Below are 27,262 nucleotides of genomic sequence, written 5' to 3'. Positions count from 1 at the left end.
AGAGACTCTGTCTCAACATATAAGAAAAACAGCCAAAGTAGGTTTCTGGTCTCCATATGCAGGTGAACATACATTCATGCATATATGCACACACATCAACATATCAATTGCACGTGTGCAATATGGGAACATGTATTTCAAAAGATCAGCAGATTCTGGAGTAGTCAATGCCAGGGAAATCAAAGATGCTACTTATGGAGGAACCTTAAGTAACTGCATGTGCTTTGCAAAGTACCTCCTGTCATGTAACTTTGTATTAGTACACACTCATTCTTCCCTCCATTGCAGCACCCACTTTCCTGAGCAATTGGAGGAGACTGACTGCTCTGGTTGGTCGATTCTTCAGCGGGGTAGCAAATCAAGGCACTTGGTCATGTTCTAGTAAAAATAAATACTCTCTCATCCTTTCAAGTCTAATGTGTGTTCTTTCTGAGGGACAATCTGAGCAACTTAAATGTGGGCATTTGGAAGGACCAGAGTCTCTATGGACCACATTCTTAGATGTAAGAGACTTCTCTATCACTACTTCTAATGTAAACAATACTTCTCTCATCTTCACATGCTTTAAAATCTTCCAGATGCCTTGAGATTTCTTCAATCAGAGGTAATTCCAAATAGCTTTTGTTAACTATCTGCTCTTGGGTAAAGCTACAATCTTCAGAGGAAGGGCTAGGCTATACCTGGCTTCTCCAGAGACCCCTTAATGTCAGTTTCCTCAAAACTTCCCAATGAATTAAGTTTGGAGAGCCCCAGATTCACACATATTAAGGCATCCACACTCCTCCACCTGAATGACAGCTGGTCCTATAGACTTGTAGACTCCATCTCTCCTCTTTCTGGCACTTTTGAAATTAGACCACTAACAGCCCAACAATTTACTAAACTTAGAAAAGTCACCCCCCTCCAGTGCAGGCAAGCCATCTATCCTGTACCTTAACACTGAAATCGGGGAGACCATTTCACCTGTGAGAATCACCACATCCACTTTGCCTAAGAACACATCTCAAAAATACACACATAGAGCAGGACACTATAGAATTAGACTGTAGCCCAGGACTACTAAGAGCTTGGAGTAGGAGTAACCTTTCTGATCAAGGTTTTTCTGTCCGCTTTACATAATAGCTACACTATATCTCAGAGGAAAAGAATCCAGAACTATTGGGGGCACAGAGACACTTCTGCTCACATATAAGCACAGGGGAAAGTTGAAATGTTAAATGTGCTGTGATGTCTCTTTTTTAAAATAAAAAAAATCAAAGACTTTATTGGATAACATTACACAAGATTCTTTAACATTTAACTCTGAGCAGACTGAAGGTGAGAACAAATGTGTCATTCAAGTCTACAAATGAAATAGGCCTGTGAGGATTTGAAATACAGACAAGGTGGCATGGAGAAGAGCTTAAATATTAAGCAACTAAAGCAATAAAAATGAAGTTGTAACATGTCAGGTCCAGATTTTAAACACCACCAAGTGTTTGTTTTTTTATAATCTAGTTTGTAATAAAATGCCTTTAAGGATGTGTCATGAGGGAAAAATATGTAGGTTAAAACCAGATCTCTCCCAGTGCTTTTGCCTTCTTAATATTACTTTTTGGTCAATTCCATCAGTCTACAAATAAAGATTTCTAAAGCGTAAAGGTTTCCTGATACAATCCATGCATATTTCACATGGCTTGGGAGACACATGGTTCCTGAGTGAGCATAAAAGTTACTGCTGGTGTTGGGGGTCTAAGACAAGACTGACCCCAGAGCCTGGAGCTGTGCTTCAAGTCTTCTCCACAGCTCCCTGCTGTTATAGTTCCTGAGCAAACGTGATAGGATGACGTCATGATGTAGATCCAAAGAGATCATTTGTAAAATGCAGTCAGAACTTGCCAGCACTTGCAGTGTGTTAGGATCTGAATTAAGCTCACTAGACCCCAGACTACCCGGCTTTTCTTCTTGAGTTATAGAGCAAATCACAGTCGGGTATATTAAACAATCTAAAAATCCCACCCAGAGCAATAATCCTGAGCAATGGGCTGTTGGGTAATCTCACCCACACAGAAAGAGCACAGAAAGTGAACTCTAGAGCCAAGTGCTCGCTCATCTGTTGTGTTTCTTTGAATGAGTTTTTGGAGTTAGTTTCTTTTCTTTTGGCTTTTTTTTTCTTTTTGTGGTAAGTAATCAATATGGTGTTATCTTTCTGGTTTAAAAAATAAATTAGTATTGCCACTAAAAATCTTCAGTTTTATTATTAAAATTACAGCACCATCAAATATAAAATGCTTTAAAAATGTAGTACTAAAAGGTCCATCTGATTTTCTCATGCGTTCTCAATTTTTTTGTTTGTTTGTTTGTTGGATTTTCGAGACAGGGTTTCTCTGTAGCTTTTGGAGCCTGTCCTGGAACTAGCTCTTGTAGACCAGGGTGGCCTCGAACTCACAGAGATCCACCTGCCTCTGCCTCCCGGGTGCTGGGATTAAAGGCATGTATGTACGTAAGCAAAGACAAGGAAAATCTGTGGTCTTTATTAAGAATTCATTTTCCATGCACCAAACGTTTAGGCTGTTTTCAAGAATCTGTTTCTGCCACTTGTTCCACAGGGCCAAATCTTCCCTGACACCTGCAAGAACTTCCTGCACTGAGAAGTAGGGGCTTCCTGCTGTGGAAAGAGGTCCAGATCAACACCGATGCTGTCACCCTTTCTGAACAACACACTCAGTAGGGGAGAGGTGATAATCAAAGCCTGTCCAGCTCAGGAGAATTATGAGCTAGTTCTTGGGAGTGTACGATTTCATTCCAAGGTCAACACTAGCCTATCCACTTGGGAGTCAAAATATGAAAAGGTAAGAATGTAGTTATGAAAATGTGCACAAAACATTAAATACTAGTGGCAAATAAATACATCTTAATATGCTCTAACGAGAAAACATATATTCAAGATAATACAGCTCTGTTTTATTAAAAGAAAGAGAAGATCCACATTTTACTTGTGGGTGGGACGGGGCACTTAGCCATCCTTTCAGCAGGATGTCAGATCATCTTCCTCTTGTTTCTATGGGCACCTGAAGGAAACAGCGGCCTTAGCACTTGTGACCATTGCTGTTTCACAGGAGCGCCATTTAAACACACCTCTGCTCACTTCTGAACTGAGAAACACAATCCTTGGAGAAAGCACAAAGGTTAAGTCTGCAAACCAAACCATCCCATGCCTGGTAGGCCTGTTCAAATCACTGTTCACATTCAAAAGAAGCTACCGTCAGTGATTCTTCCGCATCACACTGAGTGCATCCTTCACAATGTGTTCACATCACTTTTCTCCTCACCTCATGCATAATTGATTGCAGCAGTTTGTTTCTTTTATAAATATAAAAATTCTCTAATACCTTTTCTTCCATTCAGTCTACTCTGCCAGTGCCCTGTACAGACGACTGGTTTAGCCACTGCTTTAACATTTACTTCTTAGTGCAGCTTCAAACTCCCATCTTAGCCTGTCCTGACGCTCTTGCTCTGTCAAAGTGTCACACATCCAAGAAACCAGCAGTCTGGTAATGTCTTTGTGCTGCTGAGCGGTTGGAAGTACAGCGAGACTGTGGCTTAGGGGGCAGCTCGCCACTCGGAATTGACTCCAGTCCTGTCTTCAGAGAAGAGTCATTTTCTTCATTCCTGTACCTTTGTGGTTTTAAACGCACTCGAGGTGGGAGGGAACCTAAGCTAGGATTCTGATAGTACCGTGTGAAATGGACTTTCGGGTGGCTGGTTTGGGAAGTAGAGGTTTCACTCTGCTTCTTCTGTGCCTTTTCTTTGGCAATTTTCAATACTTCCCGAGCTTTTGCGTGATCCATGTTCTTGCTCTGGAGCACTTTCTTGGTACTTAACTGAGCTTTTGACGTGTTTGCCTGAGCTGTGAGCGATACTGGAAACCCTCACCACAGCGTTTCTTCTCTGGCTTTCATTTTGGTTTTTCCCGTCCACTTTATGGTCAGTTTTCAGTTTCCTGCTCACGGTAGCTACACTGTCATTTCTCCATTTTTTATCTTCATACCTAGAAGAGTCACTGCTACCTTTCCTAATTTCCTTCTTTTCTGCAACAACACTGTTTTTACACTTATCACACAGGACTTGCCTGGGCTGTAGGTTAATCACATACATTATTGAAATGGGTTCTTCCCTGTACATTTTACGTTTGAGTCGCTTAATTTTCCGAGGAGGTGGCTGAGGTATTAATTGGTTATATGTGTCCCTGAAAAACAAGGTGGGAGGATAAGGTGCTCCTTCGTGGAAGAGAGGAGGTGGCTTAGAAGTCCACAGGCGCTCAGGAGGAAGGACTGGAGGAAGGTTATCAGGAACAGCACAGTTCACTTCCTGATTGACTTCTATCCATTCTTGGAATGGGTTACTTTGGAGCTGCTTGGCGTTCGGTTTATGCTTATATTCCCTTTTGGGAAATACTGTCACAGGGATCCCATGGGGCCCAAACTGCTCCACCAGAATGGCTGTATATTTTTCCCACCAAAAGTAGGGCTATTGCACCATGCGTTCATGGTATCTTTTTAGACAGGTCCATGAAGACCCCGAAGAAGAGCACAGGAGGCAGGGCCGGGGCTGCCAGGGGCTTGGAGGCTTTGCCTGGGCCTCAGGGCCGCCGATCAGCCCCCCTAGAAAACGCTGTGGTCTCCACCTCAGCAGCCAAGGCCTTCATTTTCTCACTGATCTCTCCCTCCTCTGACTTGGGCGGCCGCGGCATCTGTGATGTCTCTTAAAAGAAAGAGATGTACAATCTTTTTATGCCCAGAAGACTCTGGGAATGGATCTGGTTTATGGTTCTGGTGCCATGTGTAAGACCAGGCCATACCTGGCTTCCCCAGACTCTTTTGTGTATCTCACTCATGCTATCGTTTCTCTGTCAATCTTTTTGGAGGAGGTCACACGCACTTAGAAAAGTGTTTCAATATAATCGTGTCCTAAACACGAGATCAAGTTAATTATCACCAGAAAACTTTTTCCAAATTTGTGCAGTGTTTGAATAAGTTTAAAGTACACTGCCCAGGGTCAGACTCTCAAAGTCTGAACCAGCACTGGCTGATGAGTCCTGTTGAACCAGACTTCCTTCTTACCTCACTGCTGGCCATGGTGGTCACAGAGGACCTCCTCACACATAGAACACAGCAAAAGAAGTATATGCATAGATTAAAATTCTACTGTTTTACCAGAAATATGCACAATTTCTTATGTCAATTATATTTTTTATTTAGTTAAAAAATACCAATCCAAATTCCCACTCTCTCCCATCCTCCCATTCCTTCCCCACACCTCCCTACCCTACCCCCTTCTAATCCTAAAATAGATTAAGGCACTTTGTTTTGTGGAAGGTCCAAGGCTTTCCCTACTACATCTAGGCTGAACAAGGTACACATCCAAAGAGAATAGGATCCCAAAAAGCCGGTACATGTAGTAAAGACAAATCCCAGTGCCACTGTCAGTGGCCCCTCAGTCTGCTCCAACTGTCAGCCATATTCAGAGGGACTAGTTTGGTCCTATGCTTGTGCTTCCCATCCAACTGAAGTTGGTGAGTTCCCATTAGCTTAGGTAAACTGTTTCAGTGGATGAACTCTTCGTGGTCTTGACCTCTTTGCTCATATTCTCATTCCTTCTACTCTTCCACTGGACCTTAAAGCTCAGTCCAGTGCTCCGATATGGGTCTCTGCCTCTAGTGCCAACTGCTGTTGGACAAAGGTTCTGCAGTGATATTTAAGATAATCATCAGTCTGATTACCTGGCAAGGCCAGTTCAGGCACCCTCACCTCTACTCCTTAGGGTCATAGTTGGGGTCATCCTTAGGAATTCATGGGAATTTTTTTAGAGCCAGGTTTCTTGCTAACCCAATAATGGCTCCCTCAATCAAAATATCCCTTTCCTTGCTCTCATACCTGTCCTTCCTCCATCTCGACTATCCCATTCCCTCAAGTTCTCCTCAACGCCCTGCTTCTTCCCTCCTCTTTCCCTACTCCCCTTCCTTCTACACCCCATCCCGATGCTCCCAAATTTTGTCAGGTGATCTTGTCTGTTTCCAATTTCCAGGTGGGTCTACATATGTGTTTCTTTGGGCTCACCTTATTACTCAGCTTTTCTAGGATCATAAACTTAGGCTCAATGTCCTCTGTTTATGGCTAATATCCACTTTTGAGTAAGAACATACCATATTCAGTTGTGCCTAGCTCTATTGCCCCTTTCCTGGCTGCCACCTTTCATCCTGCTATCTCCTCACCCTACTTCCCACATTCTGAGGGTCCCCCTCTTTGGAAATAATCTCACATCCTGTGTACAGATATGTGAATCAGATTCTGCTAAATTCGGTTATGGTCAGACACACACACACACACACACACACACACACAGGGTATGGCCTCTTCAACATTCCCGACTGACATCAGAATGAATTCTAAATTCCTTGATTCCTATAGGTGATAAGTCCTGGAGACCTGCAACATGCCTCACATCTACAAGGATCTCCAACTCCCATGAATACAAGGGGGAGAAAGACAAGTTTCTACCTTCCAAGGCTGGATGACCTAGGAGAACAAGTCCAGTCTGCTCCTCTAGTGACTCCAGCTGAGTATGTTCTCTCAAGACTATTGGTAATGTGTCTTTGTTTCGTGATAGAGATCAAAAGCAAGGCTTAAAACATAAAAGGGGGTCCTTTAATAATGATGTACACATCATTTAAATAAGGCTGGCTTTACTTTACTCCAACATACAATGGTATGATCCAATATAGAATCTGATCCCTCTTCTTACTTGCTCAGAGCTGACTGCTTCATGTCTACACCTTGCACGTGTATACAAGAAGAGGACTGTCCCAAACCTAGTGATCATCAAAAAACCTGTCCTCAAGCTCTTGGTTGTGAAATACCTGATGATCTGCATCATACCTGGGCCCAGAGGAAATTCCCACTACTGGTTCCGACACTATTTTCTGAATGCTTTTGTTCCTCTCAGCCACATGTCCCCTTCTTTCATGTCCTTTCAGATTCCATCACATTACAAGGTGATGGCTTTCTCTATGGTTCCACAAATGACAAAGGAACTCTTTCACTTCCTGAACCAGAACATCATTCTGACAACAAAGGTCAAGGAGGAGACCACCTGCTGCCAAATCTTGCTAAAAGTATAATATCTACCTACATACAAGCTGAAAACTTCCTCAATCTCAACAGCTCTACACCGGCAGGAACATTTATCAACTTTGCTCCTTGCTAAAACAATCCTACCACTTCAGAACCTACGACCTTGCGCAGAACACAATTCATGTCCACTTGCTTTTGCTTTGTTAAATACATAACAGCTTTTATGAATCAAGTCAGTTTCTAAAAAATCGCCAAAAGTAATATTCTCACAAACAAATCTCTATGCTCAGAATAAAAGAAAGTATTTTAATTGGGGTTTCTATTGCTATGTTTAAAAAAATCAAAACACCACCAAAAGCAGCTTGGAGAGGAAAGGGTTTATTTCATCTTAAAGCTTGTAGTCTGTCATTCACAAAAGTCAGGGCAGAAACTTAAGGTAGGAACCTGGTGGTGGGAACTGATGAAGAGGTCGTTGAGGAGTGCAGCTTATCAGCTTGCTCTTCATCACGTGTTCAGGATGATTTCTTACAGCATTCAGGACCAGTGCACAAGGGTAGCACTGCCCCTAGTATGCAGAACTCTCCTACATCAGTCATCAATTAACAGAAAGATCTACAGACATGCCTAAAGGCCAATCCCAAACAAATATTTTTTCAACTAAAATTCCTTTTTCCAAAATGACCCTAGCTTGTGTCAAGCTGATATACAAGAAGCAATAACCAGGGGGACTTTTACAACTTTTGCAAATAGTTTTTATGTGCCAGTGGCTGATGCAGAGTCAGGGAAGAATAGCACGTGCTGACTAGTAAACACAGCGAGAGGGGCATAACCCAGACGCCTTTCTAGTGGAGGAAGACTGGCAAAACCTGCAGAAAGTGGATCACTCTCTCCCTCCCTTTTTCTCACTCTGTCTCTCTCTGTCTCTCTCTCTCTCTTCTCTCTCTGCCTCTCTCTTCTCTCTCTCTCTGTCTCTCTCTCTCTCTCTTTCTCTGTCTGTCTGTGTGTGTGTGTGTGTGTGTGTGTGTGTGTGTGTGCATGCAAGTGCATATAAAATAATCTGAAATTACAAAATAACAATGCCCACATTTGGACAAGAGAAGAGTAATGAACTTCAATACAGAAAATGAGTCATAGTATATGAGTTCTAAGATAAGCTCAAGAAAACAGACAGCAACATGCGTTATAGGTATGCCTGGTTCAAGGAACTATGGATGATTAACATCATTGTCACACGGTAAGGATAAAAAACCGAGAGGCTCCTTACCACAGAGAAAGCATAATGCTGGGAGAGTTCAAGGCAGAAGGGCAATTGCACAGTCTGGCCCACACTAATGATTGTTTAGGGAGTGCATGACGCAGAGTTAGAGCAGTAGGAACAGAGTGTTTCAAAGCAAGCATGAAAAGAAATGTCAATAGGGCGCTCGGCATTCAGTAGAGTGTTCTGCAAACGGTGAGAGCAACGCCTACGATGTAGGACACAGAACAATTCTGATGTATTTGCGATGAGAACAAACAGCACTAACACAATTTTTTTACATGGTCAGAGCAAGGTTTGGAGAGCTGCAGAGATGACTCAGCAATGCAAAGTGCTTTCTGCCCTTTTAGAGGACTTGATGGGAACCCATCATTTTCACCAGACAGCTCCCAACCAGCTGAAAGCCCATCATCTCTGAGGACCCCAGGGCCATCGTCTGGCTTCTGTATGTCCTCACCTGACCCCACATGCAATTACACATGGCTTAAACATGTGCAGGCCAACAAACATATCGCTAAGAGAAAATTAAATGAGTCCAAAGAGAACAGAGAAGCAGGTTTGAGAGTGTGCTTGGCACACAGCAAGAACACTAACCCTTAATGCCTTACTGTGGGAAATATTCATCTCATTTATTATAACATTTATATTAAAGATTCCAGGGCTTTGCTTGTGATCGTGAATGACAGCTACATTCTTCTCATCGTCAACTTCCTTTCTGTCTGAGGCTGAGGATACGAGAGAAAGACAAGAAATGCCAATGAATTCGCGCTGCTACTCACACAGTCTTCAACTCTTCCTCCTGCCATACCAAGGCTTCACATTCTCCTTCTGCCCCATAGCAGAGCCAGCATCCTAAGCAAACCCTCTGCTTAGACCACAGAGGCAGCCTCACCGGGCCTCTATACTGCCTACACATTGAGAGCTGACCTTGGGTTTGGGAGCCCAGATCATCCTGGGGAAGGACAATTCCTTTTATCCACAACATAATCCTATTATCCAGAGAAAGCTTCCATGTTGCACTTCAAAGGATTAGAATAACCACTGATTTGGGGGAACCAATCATCACAACATAGAATTAAAGTATGTTTTTAAGGGTGAGGGAGAGATGTTGAGGGTTCATGTATAGATGTAGTCATATTCTTCATGGTTTCTGTCCTCTTAAAATGTTAGGAGAGCTTTCTGCTTTGCAACCTGTGGTTTGTGGTGCTCTCACGTCTCCTCTTGGGTCCTGATGTGGAGAAAGGTTGCCAGATGAGGGCTGGTTCAGGAAAGAAGTGTTCACCCCCATTTCATCAGACAAGCAGAGAGCTGGTTCCAAGCTCATGGCCATAGGCCTTCTCTGTGCTGTCTGATAGCTCTCGCTCAGAGAGGATAACAGATTTAGAATAGCAGCAATACTCTTCAAAGGTCATTCCAGCTATGAGCTTCTGCCACACCCCTACTATTATGTGTAGATTTGCCACCTCCTCCCACTAGAACATACTCCCATCCATATTTCATTTAGCATGATATTGTGAAGGCAATGCTGTATAAATGACACCGAGTAGAACATGACATATTGCAGGTTATCCTGCTTTCCATCAGAAGTGCAGGCACCCCTGAGCCCTTGCTGAGCCATGTGGACCTGTCTCCTCCCCATGCTGCTTCCTTCTGCATCCTTTACATATTAAGGGTATGTATCAGTTGTATTTCTACAGTGCTTTGCAGGTTACAAAGCACCTTCTCATGCATTTTCTGTTTCTAATGTTTTCCAGCATATATTGTTTATATTTGAGAGTTTCTTATAACACTTTCACATATGAATATAATGTATTTTATGTCATTCACTCCACATTACGCTGTCTTCACTGCCTCCCACTCATAACCATGCACTTCTAGATCCCACTCATTTCTACTTTCTACTTTCCTGTTGGTTTCTTTAAGAAGAACCAATGTTTTGATCAGGGTTTCTTAGGGGAGCCTAGGTGAAGGGTTATTTGTATTGTTTGCAGCTAACCAGTGGCTACAACACTAAAGAAAATCTTCCCCACTCCTTGGGTAAAGGGTCCTTAGAGAGGGATTAGACATTTTTGCCCCTTACCAAAAAACTATTATCTGCTATACGCTCCCTGAGAACAATAGAGCCTGTTGAGCCCCTCCCACCCAGACAAAGTGTGGAATGATCTGTAGGTCTTGTTTGTGCATCTTTCATGTGCATCCTCACATCTGAGGTATCATAGCCTTTCATTTCTGCTAAATAAAGAGGAGCCCAGAAGTGTGGAGTAATAAGGAGTGCAGTAAATGAATCATGTTTCTTGGACTGAAAGTTCTGATTATATCCTTTTTCCAGTGTGAGATTCACAAAAAAGTGAAAGTATTCACATAACTAGGGGTGTGAATCCAAGAAGATTTGGGGAAGAAAAGCAATAAAGGAATCCACAGGGTCTGTGAAGGGCAGAGATGCTATGAAATATAAATCTTTGCACATAAGCATGTGTGGAGAGTAAATAAAGGAACAAACAGAGGGGAGAAGACACTTCTAGACCAGGATGGTGTGCAGAATGATGTCAAGGAATAAGAAGGCATGACTGTGCAACACGGATGTAAGTACCAAAGAATGTGGTGCCAGGTACAGCATCACACCTGCCCCCACTGAGAGAATACTGCATGAGGTATTAGAAAAGGTGTCACTTTACCAATACTGCGGAGATCAAGAGGTTTCATGAGCTACTAGTGTCGAGGTAACTTTCACTCTTCTTGTTCATTCGTAGCATAGGGAAACCATGCACAATCTGCGGGAAAGAAGACACATGTGAGCTTAGAAGCACTCTATTCCTGTTGTTTCTAAATCAGGTTTTTATTTTTCTGCCTTCTACCCTGATATATTTTTATTTTAAATAAAATACTTTCCTTTTCATCAAATGAAGCATTTTGCTGTCGCAAAATGTATTGTTTTAAGTTAACTTTCTAGAGTTATCATCCAAAAGGCTAACATTCACTATGATGTATTCATAAGAGCACATCATTATACTTTCTCACATTGCTCCTGCCGTTATCCTTTGCTGTGGCCTCCTCCCCATTGTGTACTCCCTAAAATAGAGTTGATTCATTGTGTGAAAGACAATCTGAGAAATTTATCTCACCTTTCATCTCATTACAGACACTGCTTCAGTCAACCCCCACCAATTTTGTTCTTTATCAGTAAAATTTTAATGTGTTATGTAAAAAATTAATCAACACTAGAAATTGCGTGGATTTTTGGGTGCATATTGAAACTTCTATCTGTAGATGGAGCAGAGGGCAGGCCTGCTTTTCATCCTGCCCGGCTCCTGCATGGTTAGCTTTACACCCGAAATAACAACACACAAATTGTATTCATATAAACACTGCCTGGCCCATTATATCTAACCTCTTCTTGGCTAACCCTCATATCTTGCTTAACCCATTTCTAATCATCTGTGTAGCACCACGAGGTGGTATCTTACCAGGAAAGATTCAGCATGTCTGACCTGCATCCATCTTGGGCTGGAGCTTCATCGCATCTGACCAGAGAGAAGAGGCATGGCATCTGCCTAACTTCCCTTCTTCCCAGCATTCTGTTCTGTTTACTCCACCTACCTAATTTCTGTCCTATCAAAGGCCAAGGCAGTTTTCTTTATTAACCAATAAAATCAACTCAAAACAGAAGACCATCCCACATCATCTATCTACCTGCAAGAGTTGTGTAATTTGATTTTTTTTCTGTTGCGAGAGAGAGCGAGAGCGAGAGCGAGAGCGAGAGAGAGAGAGAGAGAGAGAGAGAGAGAGAGAGAGAGAGAGAGAGCGCAAAAGAACAAGAGCTAGGAGGGACAGAGATCTATGATGGTAAGTGAACAGGGAAATGCTGGGCTAAAGGATTCTCCTAAGTCAGGCTTAGTAGTGGATAACGCACACTACAGTGTTGTGCTACAGAGTCTCACTCCATGTGTAGTGTGTGTATGTCTTCGTGTGTGTGTGTGTGTGTGTGTGTGTGTATACTCCTGTTTTTAGGGAAAAGGGTTAGGTTGATGGCTGCAAATTCAATGGGAGGTTGGTCTTTCTCAGTTCTCTGTTCCACTATTAAGAAGAAAAGTAGATCTATTAATTGAAATGGATTTCAAGACTGCTACTTGGCTGTGTGCAAAAGAATTGTGGCATAGAGAGTTATGATCTCTGATTCTGCCAGGCCAGATTCATGCCAAAGGATTGTGGAGTGTTTCAAAATACATTAGTCTGATGCCTCCCAAAACTTTGGGAACATTTTGATAATACACTTTGGGGGTCTCTGGGAGCTTGAAGATTGTAGATTTATCACAGAAATTGTGGCAAAATTAGTTCCTCACACAGAGGGTATTTGGTGTTACCCTAGAATGAGAAAACCTCAGGACATTTGGTTGATATTGAAATTTCTTAAGCTAAGAAGAGTAGTGTTTCCCTCAGAAATAGGCAAACCTGGAAGTCTTTTATATGTCAGATGGTTATAGTTTTGGGGTTCCATGGCAGAATGCCAAGAAAAAAATTTACCTAAAAGTCCAATACTAAGGTTTGAGGATAACTGAAGCCACAAGAAAGGCAAAAGGCACTTGGATGGTTTATCCAGGTATAAAAGGAGGCAGTGCTTTTGTTTCCAGGCTGCCCAGTCCCAAATTATTCACACAGAAGCTTAATATTAGTTACAAACTGCTTGGCCTACTAGCTAAGGCTTCTTACTAACTACTTCTTACAACTTAAACTAACCAATCTATTTTTATCTGTGTGTTCTCACACAAATTGTGGCTTTGCCTGTGGTCTTGTACATCTTCTTGCTGCAGAGCACACTGGTTTCTGATAAGACCCTGCCCTTTTCTTTTCTTGTATTTTCAGCTTAGCTTTTCTGCTTGGTTCCATCCTTCCTTGCTATAGGCCAAATCAGCTATTTTTAACCAATGGGAATAAAACATATTCACCTCATACAAAAGGATTATCCCACAGCATTTTCCCCTCATCTAAAACAGCTGCAGGACTGCTGAGATAATCCAGTTTCACAGACTACCCCAGTCAAGACTGACAATTATCTAAAATTTTCTCTAGGTCCCTCAAAGATTCATGGTCATCTATCAGCAGAAAGTACTCTAGAGAACTATGCCCAAATTTCCAATTTATTGTTCACAAATGTTTGTTTTCATTTCCAAAGGGTTGTTTACAAATTGTTATTAATCATAGTCAATCCCTTTCTAAAAGAAGAAAGGGTTATATGATATAGAAATGAAGGAAAGGGTAGATTATTAAATACACCTTAACCTAAAAAGCAATTTTTTTATTTTAAAATATTTTACATTGGCATGGATTTTAGTTCATGGAATAAATTTAAGGTTAATTTTGTTAGTCTATATCTATCTTCCTACTCTTCCTTATGATATTGTGTTTATACAGCTCAATTAAAAATGTAATATATAATTAAATAGAAATTTGCAGACTTAGTCATCTGTAAGAAACAAACTTAAAGTCATGTCAGTTAGTTTTTCTAGATATAAAAATGATGGAGGAAAGTCATTGGCTAATAAAGAAACTGTCTCATCCCATTTTATAGGCCAGCCTTTAGGTGGGTGGAGTAACAGAACAGAATGCTGGGAGGAAGAGTAAGTGAGCTCAGACTCGATAGCTCTCCTCTCTGGGGCAGACACGATGAAGCTCTGACCCAGGATGGACATAGGCTAGAATCTTCCCGGTAAGCCCACCTTGGTGCTACACACATTAATAGAAATGGGCCAGGCAGTGTTTAAATGAATACAATTTGTGTGTTGTTATTTTGGGTAAAGCTAGCCGGTGGCTGGGAGCTGGGTGGCAGGAATGCAGCCCGCAGCTCCTTCAACATACAAAGATACATTTCAGATAGGTATTCTTCAAGCATTTCAAAGACCTACAAAATATGGCATTTAAGAAGTTTTAGTAACATACTTTTCATGACAGTGAGACACATCTACTCTTGGCAGCACCAATGTATTCCAGTGAAGATGATGGACAACAAAGAAACTCTGTGTAGAGTCTGATCTCTTAGTGACAAAAGCTAACCATGTGTGCAAAGAAACTGACATTGCCTCAATTGCTGACAGTTACTCTCTAAACTGGACCAGGAGGACCCATGAAAGGTGACTGCTGACCTTCACAGACAAGTCTGTCAGATATGCTAGGCCTATAGGCCAAAGATGGATGCCCCAATGTTACAGAGGAAGCTTGGGTGACGGCCCAGGCAGCCAGCTGTTTCTGTCATTTCTCACACGTTTTGGAAGTTGCTTGCTTGCACTTCCTGCTTACTCAGGTAATATTTCCTTCCCGGGCCTCCAATGGAGTTGAAGACTTTATAGCTATAATTATAGTTATTTTTTAGTTATGATAAAAAGGAGATTAGATATAAAAAATTAAACTCACAAAGACAGGATAATTAAATATTTTCTTTAATTTTGTCAAATACAAATAGACTAAATACAAATTACTAGGAACTGTAATTCCTAATTAATAACATTTATTGTCTGTAATTTTCTATGTTAAAGTTGAAATCTTCCTTTTTAATTAGACAGAAAAGGGTAAGTGTTGTAGGATAACCCTTCTAAATGCTGTAAATATTTATTCTTCTCATTGTTTAATAGAGAAGCTATTTTGACCTATGGTAAGGCAGGATAGAGCCAGGTGGGAATTCCAAGCAGAGATACAGGAGAAGAAAGGTAAAGATAGAGAGATGCCAGGAGCTGCCCAAGAAACAACATGCCAAGAGACCAATAAAAGAGAGAGCCACATGGCAATATATAAATTAATAAATGAGTTAATTTAAATGTAAGAACTAGTTAGTAATAAGCCTGAACTGTCAGGATCTAGGGTGAATACTGCTGCAGTCCTAGCCACGGTGGGTTCGTATGTTCTAGGGTAGGGTCATGAGACTTAGAAAAGTTAGGTAGGAGGAACAGACCTAAGAAGGAATCACAGACACATAGGATAGTACTGAGAGGGAAACTCCTGAATGCTGAATTCTGACTTCTGAGTCTGCCCATGCTTAATTTTCCATACACTATTATACCCCAATACAACAGGAAGAAGAACACAAAAGACTGCTTTAACATGATACAAAGAACAACTGGAGCACGTACTTGCTTCAATACTTTGAGACATAAAGCCATTAATTCTTGAGAAATGCATTCTGTTGTTTAGGCAGTGAGCCTACCCTAGACCAAGTATCCTAAAGGCAACCACTTTCTAGGTCAAACCTCCTAACTCAAAAGAAGGAGCAGAAGTGTGCTTGAATTCTCTGACATTTGGTCAGGATGGAGTGGATCTACCTGTATGGACCATCATAATTTCAAAACACCTGGTAACCACACCCTACATCAGGGCGTGTAGCCACACTTGTTGACAACAACTTTGAGCAAGACAAAACTCTCCGACCTTCAGGCAAGGTGGAAATAGGCTCATACTTTTGGGCCTCCACATTGAATTATTGGTCAAACAGTTTACAATTAATATTAAGCTTCTGAGTGATTTAGAAGTGGCTGTGGGACAGGACAAAGACAGCAAAATCTCCTTTTATATACAGGCTCTTGGAGATCTAACTGCTCAATTTTAACTTGTTATATATCTCAGAGTGTAGTGGCATATCATTTGTATTTTAATAAATAAAGTTTACCTGAAGATCAAAAAAGTAAAATGGCCATACTGGCCAGCCTTATACACCAAGCAATGGTGACACATACCTTCAATATCAGTAGCCACAACAACACACACTTTTAATCCCAGGAACCATGCTAATTTGCCATAGAATCCAGGTTCTAGTGGTGCATGGCCTTAATCCCTGTACTACACAAGATTATAAAACGGTGGGCACAGGGAGACATCTCTCACACACAGTCTCATTCTGAGATTCCCGTAGGCAGGATTGTCATTTTGGATTGAGATAGAGCCAGTGGCTAGCTGTTTCACTTTTCTGAACTTCAATTGGAACCAAATTTCTCTGGGTTTTTATTAACTGTGCTACATCAGAGAGAACCTACCTCTTGTTTCCTGTACCCTGATTACATGAGTTTCTTGAAAGTACAAGACTTTAGGATAAGGGAAGTATCCAGAGAAAAGGTGTCAGGATCTGCTCATGTCTATCTGGGTGGAGTGTGATTGTCTGTGTTTAGGACATGGCACCGGACAATGTAGACTATAAACTGAAGGTGTTACATGTTTACTATTTGCCTATTATCCATAATACATAATACATGTCCACTCAGCCCTGACCCAAAGAAAGAAGCTTCTTACTCTTTAGCCAGGCATCTTGACTGAAAGACCTTCATAGACCCACTCTGTCCACTCGGCTTCACTGCTATGGCTATGGCCACTATCAGAATTATTGATCAAGAATCCCATGGCCTGCTCCTTGCAAGTCATGAAAACCAGGATATTGACTAAGATTCATGGAAAGAACCAAACTGTTAGTCCCTCACCAGGCAGCATGAGCAGATGGATACACGGGGAGTTCTGGGATGTTTCCCATTTAATAATACCCACAGGAACTAAGGCCTACAGGAGATAAAAGCCCAGGACACAGACTTGCACTGTGCTGGCTGATCTCTGCTTTCAGCCATGGACGGGATACAAAGGGTCAGGATGCTCAACAACTCCCTGGACATTTTCCCATGAAGAGAAGGAACATGAGGGAGGGGGACCAACTACAGGCTCAGAAGAAACCCCAGCACTAGAAGGGAATAGGGGACACCTGGGCTTCTCTGAACCCACAAATTCCTGCTACTTAGTTTAGGCCTGTCATTCTGATGTAGTTTCTTTTCATAAACCCATTAGCATATTTATGCCATATGGCCAGGTTTGCCCACTCTTCCTCAGTGAAGTGTTGAGAAATATCCTGGAAGGCCTAGAGAAGAAAAACAGTAAATTCAGGCAGGCATTTTGTGGGACATTTGTGCCACTTTGTCTAGACTGACTTCTCTGTAACGGGATATCATTGGAATAAGTGGGAGCCATGAGCAACAACCTCTTCTCAAAAAAGTTATAGGTACTGGGTGGTGATGGCTTTAATCCTAGCACTAGGGAGGCAGAGGCAGAAAGATCTCTGTGAGTTTGAGGCCAGCCTGGTCTACAGGGCAAGTTCCAGGACAGCCAGGGCTATATAGAAAAACCCTGTCTTGAAAAACCACATGAGAGAGGTATAGTTCTTCAATACTGGTTACCTGTTCTCCTCCCTCATATACAAGGGATTGAAACCCACCCAATTTGTATGGCAATATGTCACCAAACTGATGTCTTCACAGATGCTGGAGAAAGACATTCTGAGTGTGTATTTGTGTGTGGAGGGAGATCTGGAGACATCTTCTTGTCATAGGGAGCTTCAGTTCCTTGTCCCAAATACTAACATTTCCACTTTCTGAGAAACCTTACAAAGACTTTTGATCACTGAACTCACCCTGACCAATCCTCAGAATGTCTCATCTTACATGTCTTCTCTGGTTTACGAATGTCTTCTCCAGAGCTCTTGAAACAGGGCCTAACTGCCTTCACATCACTGGGAACAGTGTGGCATTGATATTCACAACATGACTGTCTCCAACACATGACATGTTAAGATCATGTTAATGAAGATAGCATGGAGGAATAGTTGCGCCTAGCACCTGCAATCAGAGTGTGCTTTTCTTTGCCTTAGATTGCCTATTTCTGGGAGCCATCATGGTTGGGATGAGAGAGATTCCATTATCTTACATAAATTGACTTTGATTCTTTGAGAATAGTCCAGCTCCTGTTCTGAGTAGGTTTTCCTGGAGTATGTCTTGAACTAAAGACAAAAGAGAAACACGTTGGTTTCAGCAGGCACAAACACTACATGCTTGTACCCACGTGTGGACAGTGAAAAGTGATTTCATAAAAAATGATACTCAAAGACTAGTCAGTGAGAACTTGGCAATGGAGGGTTGAGTAGAGAAAGGTGAAATGGTAACCAAGTACAGTAAGTAGAAATAATGTCTAGTTGTTTTGTTTACTCCTTGACTGCTTGATTGGTTGATTGGCTGGTTTTTATTTTTGTCAACTTGAAACAAATCCAAGTGTTCAGGAAAAAGAAAAATGAAGCTCAGAAAATGCCTTCAACGGATCGGCCTATGGGCAGGTCTGTGAGACATCTTCTTTAATAGTAAGTGGTGGGACAGGGTCTACAGGAAGGTGGGCAGTGCCATTTGTGGGAAGGTGGCCCTGGGAGATACAATGAATGTAACGAAACATGACCCTGGAGCACAAGCCAGGAAGTAATATTCATATATGCCCTCTACTTCAGTTCCTCCTTACAGGATCCTGCCTTTTTAGTTTTTGCTGTAAGCTAAAATAAACATTTCCAAACTGAATGTTTGGCAGTTGACAACCAGACTACCATGTGACCTGAACTCATCATGTGCTGTTATCTGACCCACCAAGTTACAAAATAGGATGTGCACAGCAGCAGTCTATAATCAAATGGAAGTGGTACCTAAACGATCAGGACTGAGCAGGTCCTGAAAGCACAAGCAAGTTACACAAAGACACTGCCCAAATGCCTATACTTTCTACTCCTGTTACAACGCTGCCTGTTGACAAGTATGCACCTACAACATCATGGGGTGTGTCCTATGACTGGTTGAGTGAGGGAAAGAAGACTAGGGCCTGGTTCGTGGGTGGTTCTTCACTTGATGCAGGCACCACTTACAAGTGGACAGCTGCAGCATTGCAACTCCTTTCTGGAACAACACTAAAAGATACTGGTGAAGGGAAACCTTAACAGTAGGCAGAGCTTTGGGTGGTGCACACGGTCATACAGCTTGTTTGGAAGGAGAAATGGCCAGATGTACAGTTGTCTGCTAATTCATGAGCTGTAGACAATGAGTTGTCTGGATGGTCAAGGGTTTAGAAAATTAGCAAGAAAGACATCCGAGGAAGAAGTATGTGGAGAGATCTCTCTGAATGGGCAAAGGTTGAGAAGATAATTGCATCCTATGTAAGTGCTCATCCAAAGGTGACTACAGCTGAGCAGCAGTTCAGTAATCAAGTAGACAGGACAACCCATTCTGTGGACAGTCAGCCTCTGTCCCCAGCCATTCCTCTCATTGCCTGATGGGCCCATGAACGAAGCAGCTATTGTGGCAGAGATGATGCTTATGCATGGGCTAAACAACATGGATTTCTACTCACCGAGGCTGACCTGGTTACAGCTGCTGCTGATGCCAAATCTACCAACAGCAGAGACCCAGATATGACACCATTCCCTGGGGTGACAAGTCAGTGACTTGATGGCAGGTTGACCACATTGAACCACTTCTTCCATGGAAATGACAAAGCACTGTCCTTACTGGAGCAAATACTTATTCTGGTTATAGACATGCCTTTCTTGTACATATTGCTTCTGCTAAAACGACCATCTGTCGACTTACAGAATGCCTGATCAACCATTTGGCATTCCACACAGTGATCCTTCTGACCAAGGAACTCATTCATCAACCAGAAAACTGTGACAATAGGCACACAATCATGGAATCCATTGATCTTACCATGTTCCCCACCATCCTGAGCAACTGGTCTGATAGAAAGATGGAGTGGCCTTTTGAAGACACAGTTACAGTGCCAATAATGTGGCAGCAGCCTGGAGGCCTGGGGAACAGTTCTCCAGAATGTGGTATATGCTTTGAATCAATATCTAATAGATGCCAAAGTTTCTCCCATAGCCTAGATCCATGGGTTCAGGAATCAAGGTGTGGCAAAGGGAATAGTTCCACTCACTATCACCCCTACAGACCAGTTAGGAAAATGTTTGCCGCCTGTTCCTGCAGTTTTAAGTTCTGTTGGCCTAGAAGTTTGGTTCCATATGGGGAGCACTTCTGCCAGGAACTACAACAAACATTCCATTGATCTGGAAGCTCAGACCCCCACCCCCGGCCACTTTGGGCTTCTGATGCCCTTAAAACAACAGGCTAAGAAAGGAATAACAGTGTTAGGAGGGGTGATTGATGCAGATTACCCTGGGAAAATTGAATTGCTTCTCCACAATGGAGGTAAGAAGGATTATGTCTGGAGTGCAGGAGATCCTTTAGGGCATCTCTTGGTGCTACCGTGTCCTGTCATTAAGGTAAATAGCAAACTAGAGTGGCCTCATCCAGGCAGGATGACAAATGGCACAGACCTTTCAAAAATGAAGGTATGGGTCACTCCTCCAGGAAAAGAGCCAAGGCCTACTGAGGTTCTTGCTGAGGGTGGAGGAATTACAGAATGGGTAGCATAGAAAGGTCTTTATAAATTCCAGCTAAGGTCATGTGACCAATTACAGAAATGAGGAATATAATTGACATGACTATTTTCTGTCGTATTTTGTTAAGAATGTGTTCTGACAGATAGTTGTAGGGTTTTTCTCAATGTCTTTATCATGTGATGTAACACCAATTAAGAGAATATCAATGGTTATCAATTTGTCACTGAAGAGACATTGCCACCTATTCTAAATTTATTATGCATTTATGGCTGTAAGATAGATAGTTATCTAATGTTAGTTGTAATTATGACCTGGTTAAATACACAACACATTTGATATTATGCATGAGATAACTCTACCATGTTGAGGCATTATTATGACCTGGTTATCATTTTCATTTGGAGACTAAACATGACATAAGGAGATATGATTAGGTGTAAGTTGAAGAGGGGTGGATTGTGATGGCTATTTTGGTTGTCAACCTGACTCCATCTCAAATTAACTAAAATCCCAAAATGGAGGGAGCACATGGGAGGGATTTTTGCTTAATTTGATGTAGGAAGATCTACTTTTATTCCAGATCTAAGATGTAGGAAGATACACCTTTAATTCAGATCCTATGAAGTAGAAAGATACAGCTCTAATATGGACCACATCATCTCTGGAAGCTTATAAAAGGACATGGATAGAGAAAGCTTGCTCTCTTTGCCTGCTTTCTCTCCCCTAGCGTACAACTACTATTCCCCATCTACTATTACAGCCTATGTCTTTGGTAATGTGTCATGCCCTTCTGTATATATCTGCTTTTATTGGTCCATGAATAACACTGTTTTGGCCAATGAATTAGCAGAGTAAAGCCATGTGGGAAATCTGAACAGAGATATAGAGAGAAAGTAGGTGGAATGAAGGAGGTGCCTGTAGCTGCTGAAGGAGGGAGACACCAGAAACTTACCAGTAAGCCACAGCATCATGATGATATACAGATTAATAGAAATGGGTCAATTTAAGATAAAAGAACTAGATAGGAATAAGCTGAGGCGTTGGTCAAACCATATTGTAATTACTATAGTATTGTGTGATTATTTGGATCTGGGTGACCAGAAATGTAAGTGTGGTCTCTGATTACAAAATGGTGCCCAACATGGGGTGCATATTAAAGAGGTCCACAATAACCCAGAATGGAGTATAACAAAGGTTTATTTTGGGGGGGATAAAACTCACAGTAAGGATAGAGATCCGTGTTCCTTTGTGTGTACTGGAAGCTGGGACCTGAATCCAGCATAAAAGGGACCATACACACTTTTCATCTGTGCTTAGCGTATCTCACATCATGCTCAAAATGGGCCAGTATCTAAAAGGCTATTGGCTGAAGGAGTTCCCACAACACTTTGGGATTTTAGTTGATACTACAGAGCAGCTGAGATATCCAGCCTCATGCACTGAACAAATACTGGATTCCAAGACCTTTTCTATAGGTAGGCAGTCATAGTTGGAATAGCTAGACCACCAGCCTGTAAGTTGCTCTAATAATGCCCTTTTCTATTTATTTAGAGAGATTTATTATGTAAGATCTGTTCCTGTAGAAAACCTTGACCAATACATTTCTACACAAATGAAAAGAAACCTAGCAACGTACAAGGTATGACCTAAATAAAGCATGTTTCCAGGACAACGATGCTTGTCTTTATATTCTGCTAGACTGACATTTGTGCAAGCACAAAAGATGTGCATGTAATTAGGGGTGCAGTTTAAGGTCAGTTTGAAGAAGAAAAGCAATGGATGGATCCGCAAGTCCTGTGAAAGGCATAAATTCTATGAAATATGAGGCCCCACACAGAAGCTTGTGCACTAGGTGGATGGTAAATTTATGACTAGAGGGGAGACAGTACTGTGCCATGATGGTGTGTGCTGATGAATTCAGGGGATGGAGAAGAAAGAAAAGAGACACAGTGATCTTTATCAGAGAATGTGGTGCCAGGTGTGGTATGACAGGGAGTGCTCGTGAGAAGACTCACATGGCATTGGGCAAGGGAGCACATGTACCAACTCTGCTTGCAACAGGAGTTGTTGCTGGTCACTAACCCTGGGCTACCATTCACTCAGCTTCCCCAGATTTACTGGAGAGAATCTATGTGCAATTAGCTGAGAGAAAAAATTCCTGATGTTGGGAACACTACGCTCTAACTTTTTAATGTATATTTAAATCTATTCATGTGTAGTATGTATATACTTATGTCATATTCATGTTCACGCCTGGGGGAGGGCAGAAGATTTTGTCAGATTCCCTACAGCTGGAGCTACAGGTGTCAGTGAGCACTCCAATATGGATGCTTAGAACCGAACTCAGGTCCTCTGAAACAACAGCAAGTTCCATTAAATATCAAAAGGTCTTTCCAGACCCCTCTTTTCCCCCTGTTATTTCTTATTTGGCTCCTCGTTCTGAGACTGTCTCTTTCTATCTTGTGTAAAGGTCTAAGTGTCGTGACCATGGAGACCTGAGAGCATATGCGTGTGTCAACACACTCAGAAGTAAACCCTGATTAAATGGTGCAATCACGATATTGAGTACTTTCCCAGGGATCCGCTCACTGCATTTGATCTTCAGTTGTACTGTAATTGCCCTCCACCTCACCCTTAACCCTCTAAACCTCTGAACATGCATCAGAGGAAGCTCCCAGTTCGTAGAGTCAGTCGCTTCTGAGGGATCCTCTGAGCTGGCACTGAGGAGCAGGCAGTTCCCACGTAAAGACACCATCCTGAAGGAGACCGCAGTGGCAGGGGTCAGCAGAGAAAGCCCTGTCATTTCCTGAAGGAGACCACAGTGGCAGGGGTCAGCAGAGAAAGCCCTGTCATTTCCAGTCAGGGGTGACTATTTCACAAAGCAGAGACTTTCTGGTCTATCCTGCACGGGGAGTGGTTCTCAGAATGCAAGTGTTGGGAAGCCGTGTGGGAGAATGCCCAGGGCAGGCATGATGCTGAGCAGGCTGAGCTTCAGAAACCAATGAAGTCGGGAACACAGTTCAACAGTCTGGGCTACTGGTTAGAGAGACAGTGAAGCCACTGCTCAGGACAATAATTGATCACATTTGTTTGATCCTCGTTATTATTCCTCTAACCATAAGAATACGCTGACTGAGAAAACACATACCTGGTGGTGTCAGTCTGGCCAGGAGTACATGGTTGGGGAGCTCACAGGCCCAGAGATGAACTTGGGATGATTATTTTGATAAACAGACACATATGGAGTTGCCCTCTACATGGATGTCTTTATACCCACAGATTAGTGTAGCGCTCACTGTTCATAGGAAGTTTCTTTGTGCAGTGGACGGTGGTTGATGCAGAAACCCACAAGTGGTCACAGTGCAGAAGAGCTGTATGTTTAGCCACAACAGAGGCACATGCTGTACTCAAGGCTCAGGGACTAGTGCAAAACAGAGGACAGAAAGATGGCAAGAGGCAGAAGACTGGGGGGATCTGAGGACGACTGTGTCTTCTAGTCGTGACAGGATGGTTGCACTTTTGAGCTCACCGCAGTGGAGTTTGTGTGCATAAGACCTGCACAGGATGACGTCAGTCAACATTAGACCATGGGGATCAAGAGACTCACGAGCCCCCCCAGCTAATGGAGGAGCTGCTGACAGTTTATGGCTTCTGGGGGAGGAAGAGTTGGTTTCCTTCAAGAGTGTGACTCCTGGCAGATTGACTATAGTCCAGCGGATGGCTATACTCACGAGGTATACATATTTCTGTTCTTTGGGGTAATTTAATGAAGGAATTGAGTAAAGGGATCATCTGGTAGGTGTGGAGTTATGTTTCTGTGAAACTGCCCAACTATTTTACAATGTGGCTGTACCTTCTTTTTTCATTTTGTGGTAGCTTCTCACTATGTACCCTAGACTGGCTTAGAACTGACTCTGTAGACCAGCCTGACCTTGATCTTACAGGGGTTTCTTCTGTCTCTGCTTACTTAGTATTAGTATGCAGGCAAGTGCACTCACATGCCCACTGCCCTATTATGGCTCATGCAGGTATTTCCATACCGTCTAGGCACCTGCACTCACCAGTTCACTGCCCCACTCTGGCCTCCTCAAGCACCTGAACTCACAAGTCAACTTTCCACTCAAGCTTCTGTAGGCACCTGCATACACATGCCCACTGCCCAAAATCTGGTTTTGTAGGCACCTCCACTCACATGCTCACTGCCAACCATGAGTCTGCAAGAACCTATACTCACATGCCCATTCTCTGGTCTATGTGCACACCTGAACTCTCATGGATACAGTCCCACTGCAGGCACTACATGTATGTGCCTCCATGCTTGAATTATTCACATTTTCCATCCTTCTTGAGATAGGGTGAAGTGGTCCCAGCCTTGAAGTCCTATTACTTTGTGCATGTGTGTGTGTGTGTTTTATATGTTGATGAGTGTATATGTATGTGAAAGTGCACAGTGTCCATGAATGTCTATGCACCTGCATGTGTGGAGGAAAGGTTGATTGTGGAGTGTCTTCCTTGATTGCTCTTCACCTTATTTTTGATACAGGGTCTCTCACTGAACTGATCATTCTATGCCGTCTATAGCGACTGGCCCGTGAGTCTCAGCAATATACCCACACTATACTAAGGGTAAAGAGGTATATGAGTATGCCCACTTCTTCATGTGGTCCTAGATACCCATACTCAGGTCCTCATGCTTGTGCAGGCGGCACTTTACTACCTGAGTCATCCCCTCCTCCACCCTAATGTTTCTGCATCAGTCTTCAAAGCTCCTGGGCCTAGAGCCACATTCAATCATCCCATGTTCTGGTTGTACGATTTCAAATTCCTTGAAGCAATGATTGTGTGTACCAACTCGTCCAGGTATCTGTTCATACCTAGTATGCCCTGTGTTAATCAAGACTGTAGACTTGATCTAGAAACACCTTTGGGGCATGCCAGTGAGGGACTATCTAGATTAGCTTAGTTGAAAGGGTAACACACATCCACTGTGGGTGGCTCCTTTCCTTATGCAATAGTCCTAAACTGAATACACACAGGGAAAGTAAGCTGGGCATTCATCCCTCTCTACTTCCAGACTGGGGAGAATATGTCACTACCTGCTTCAAGCTCCTGTTACCATAATTTCTCTGCCGTGACAGAATGTACACAAAAACTGTGAAACAAATTTAAATCTTTACTTCAATTCCTTTTATCAGGTATTTTCTCACAGCCACAATCCAAGGAACTAATGGAACCAGTCACTTAATTGTTTTCCATTTAAAGAGCTATGTGGTAATGTATTATGTTTAGATGTGTATATATATATATATATATATATATATATATATATATATATATATATATAATTATGGTGATGTTGTTGAGTATATTTTCATGTGCATATTTGTTATCCAAAGATCTTTGACTCAACTCCTAAATTTTTCTCTTCTTTATTTTTCTGTTTTGTTTCTGAAGATCCAGGAATCAAACACTGGATGTTAGCCAGCTGGGGAATTGATCTACCAATGGTCTACACTCCCAGACTTTATTGATTTGTTGGCTTGTGCATTTGGTGTCAGATCTAGATAACATTCTATTATTCACATATTAAGAAATTCACTTACTGTGCTTATTTCTGGAAGGTCTACACTCTTACCTTTTACGATGTTGGTCTCCGAATCTGCTTTATTTTTGGATCTAATGAGAGGCAGGAGTCGAGCATGTCCAGTTGCCCACCAATAGCCATCTGCCACAGTGCCATTTACTTCACTAAACTGCCTCTTTCTCTTAAAATTGTTGCTTTTTGTTGCCACCTGATAAAATGATAAACACTTTTGCTGGAGATACTAAACTTTGGTCTCAGGTCATGGAAAAATTAAACTGATACTTACCAAAAAGCTTCCTCTCTAGTGGCTAGCTTTTATAGTACAGAATTTCTATGTACAGTTCAGAAGCAGGAAAAAGCCATCAACAGTCTTTGTCAGCTGTAAACCCTGTGAGCTACAATAATGACCATCATGGCAAGATATGCCCAAAGGGGCACAGAGGCATGGAAGATGTCTTAGTTAGGGTTTCTATCGCTGTGAAAAGACACCATGACAATAGCAACACTTACAAGGAAAACATTTAATTGTGGGGGCTCGCTTTCAGTTCAGAGGTTTAGTCCTTCATCAACATGACAGGGAGCATGGAGGCAGGCAGGCATGTGGTGGAAGAGTAACTGAGAGTCCTATTGATGGAGGAAGGTCATTGGTTAAGTAATAAAGAAACTGTTTGGCCTCATAGATTAAAACATAGATGGGAGGAGTAAAACAGAACAAAATGCTGGGAGGAAGAGGAAGTGAGCTCAGATGCCATGCAGCTCTCTCCAGGCCAGACACGATGAAGCAAGCCACCAGGTCAGACATGCTGAATCTTTCCCGGTAAGCGCACCTCGTGGTGCTAAATAGATTATTAGAAATAGGTTAAGAGGCTGAAACTAATGGGCCAGGCAGTGTTTAAAAGAATACAATTTGTGTGTTGTTATTTCGGGGTATAAGCTAGCCAGATGGCCAGGAGCCGGGCTGTGGGAAGAGGCCCACAGCTCCCACAACAGAATGGCGCCCAGACGTGTGGACAACTGAATCCACTGAAAGCCTGAGAAGGCTTGGGAAAGAATAGAGTAAAGCATGTTTTCTTGGTAGCAGCAAT

At 42.3% G+C, this 27,262-nt stretch overlaps 1 pseudogene; it reads right to left on the bottom strand.

The window, feature by feature from the left end:
- Positions 1 to 3,381: 3,381 nt before the first annotated feature.
- LOC142840546 (PWWP domain-containing protein 2A pseudogene) lies at positions 3,382 to 5,117 on the bottom strand (annotated as a pseudogene).
- Between the last annotated feature and the right edge of the window lie 22,145 nt (positions 5,118 to 27,262).

The sequence above is a fragment of the Microtus pennsylvanicus genome, chromosome X, assembly GCF_037038515.1.
Source record: "Microtus pennsylvanicus isolate mMicPen1 chromosome X, mMicPen1.hap1, whole genome shotgun sequence".
In the NCBI taxonomy this organism is placed as follows: Eukaryota; Metazoa; Chordata; class Mammalia; order Rodentia; family Cricetidae; genus Microtus; species Microtus pennsylvanicus.
This window is presented reverse-complemented; position numbering and strand designations above follow the sequence as displayed.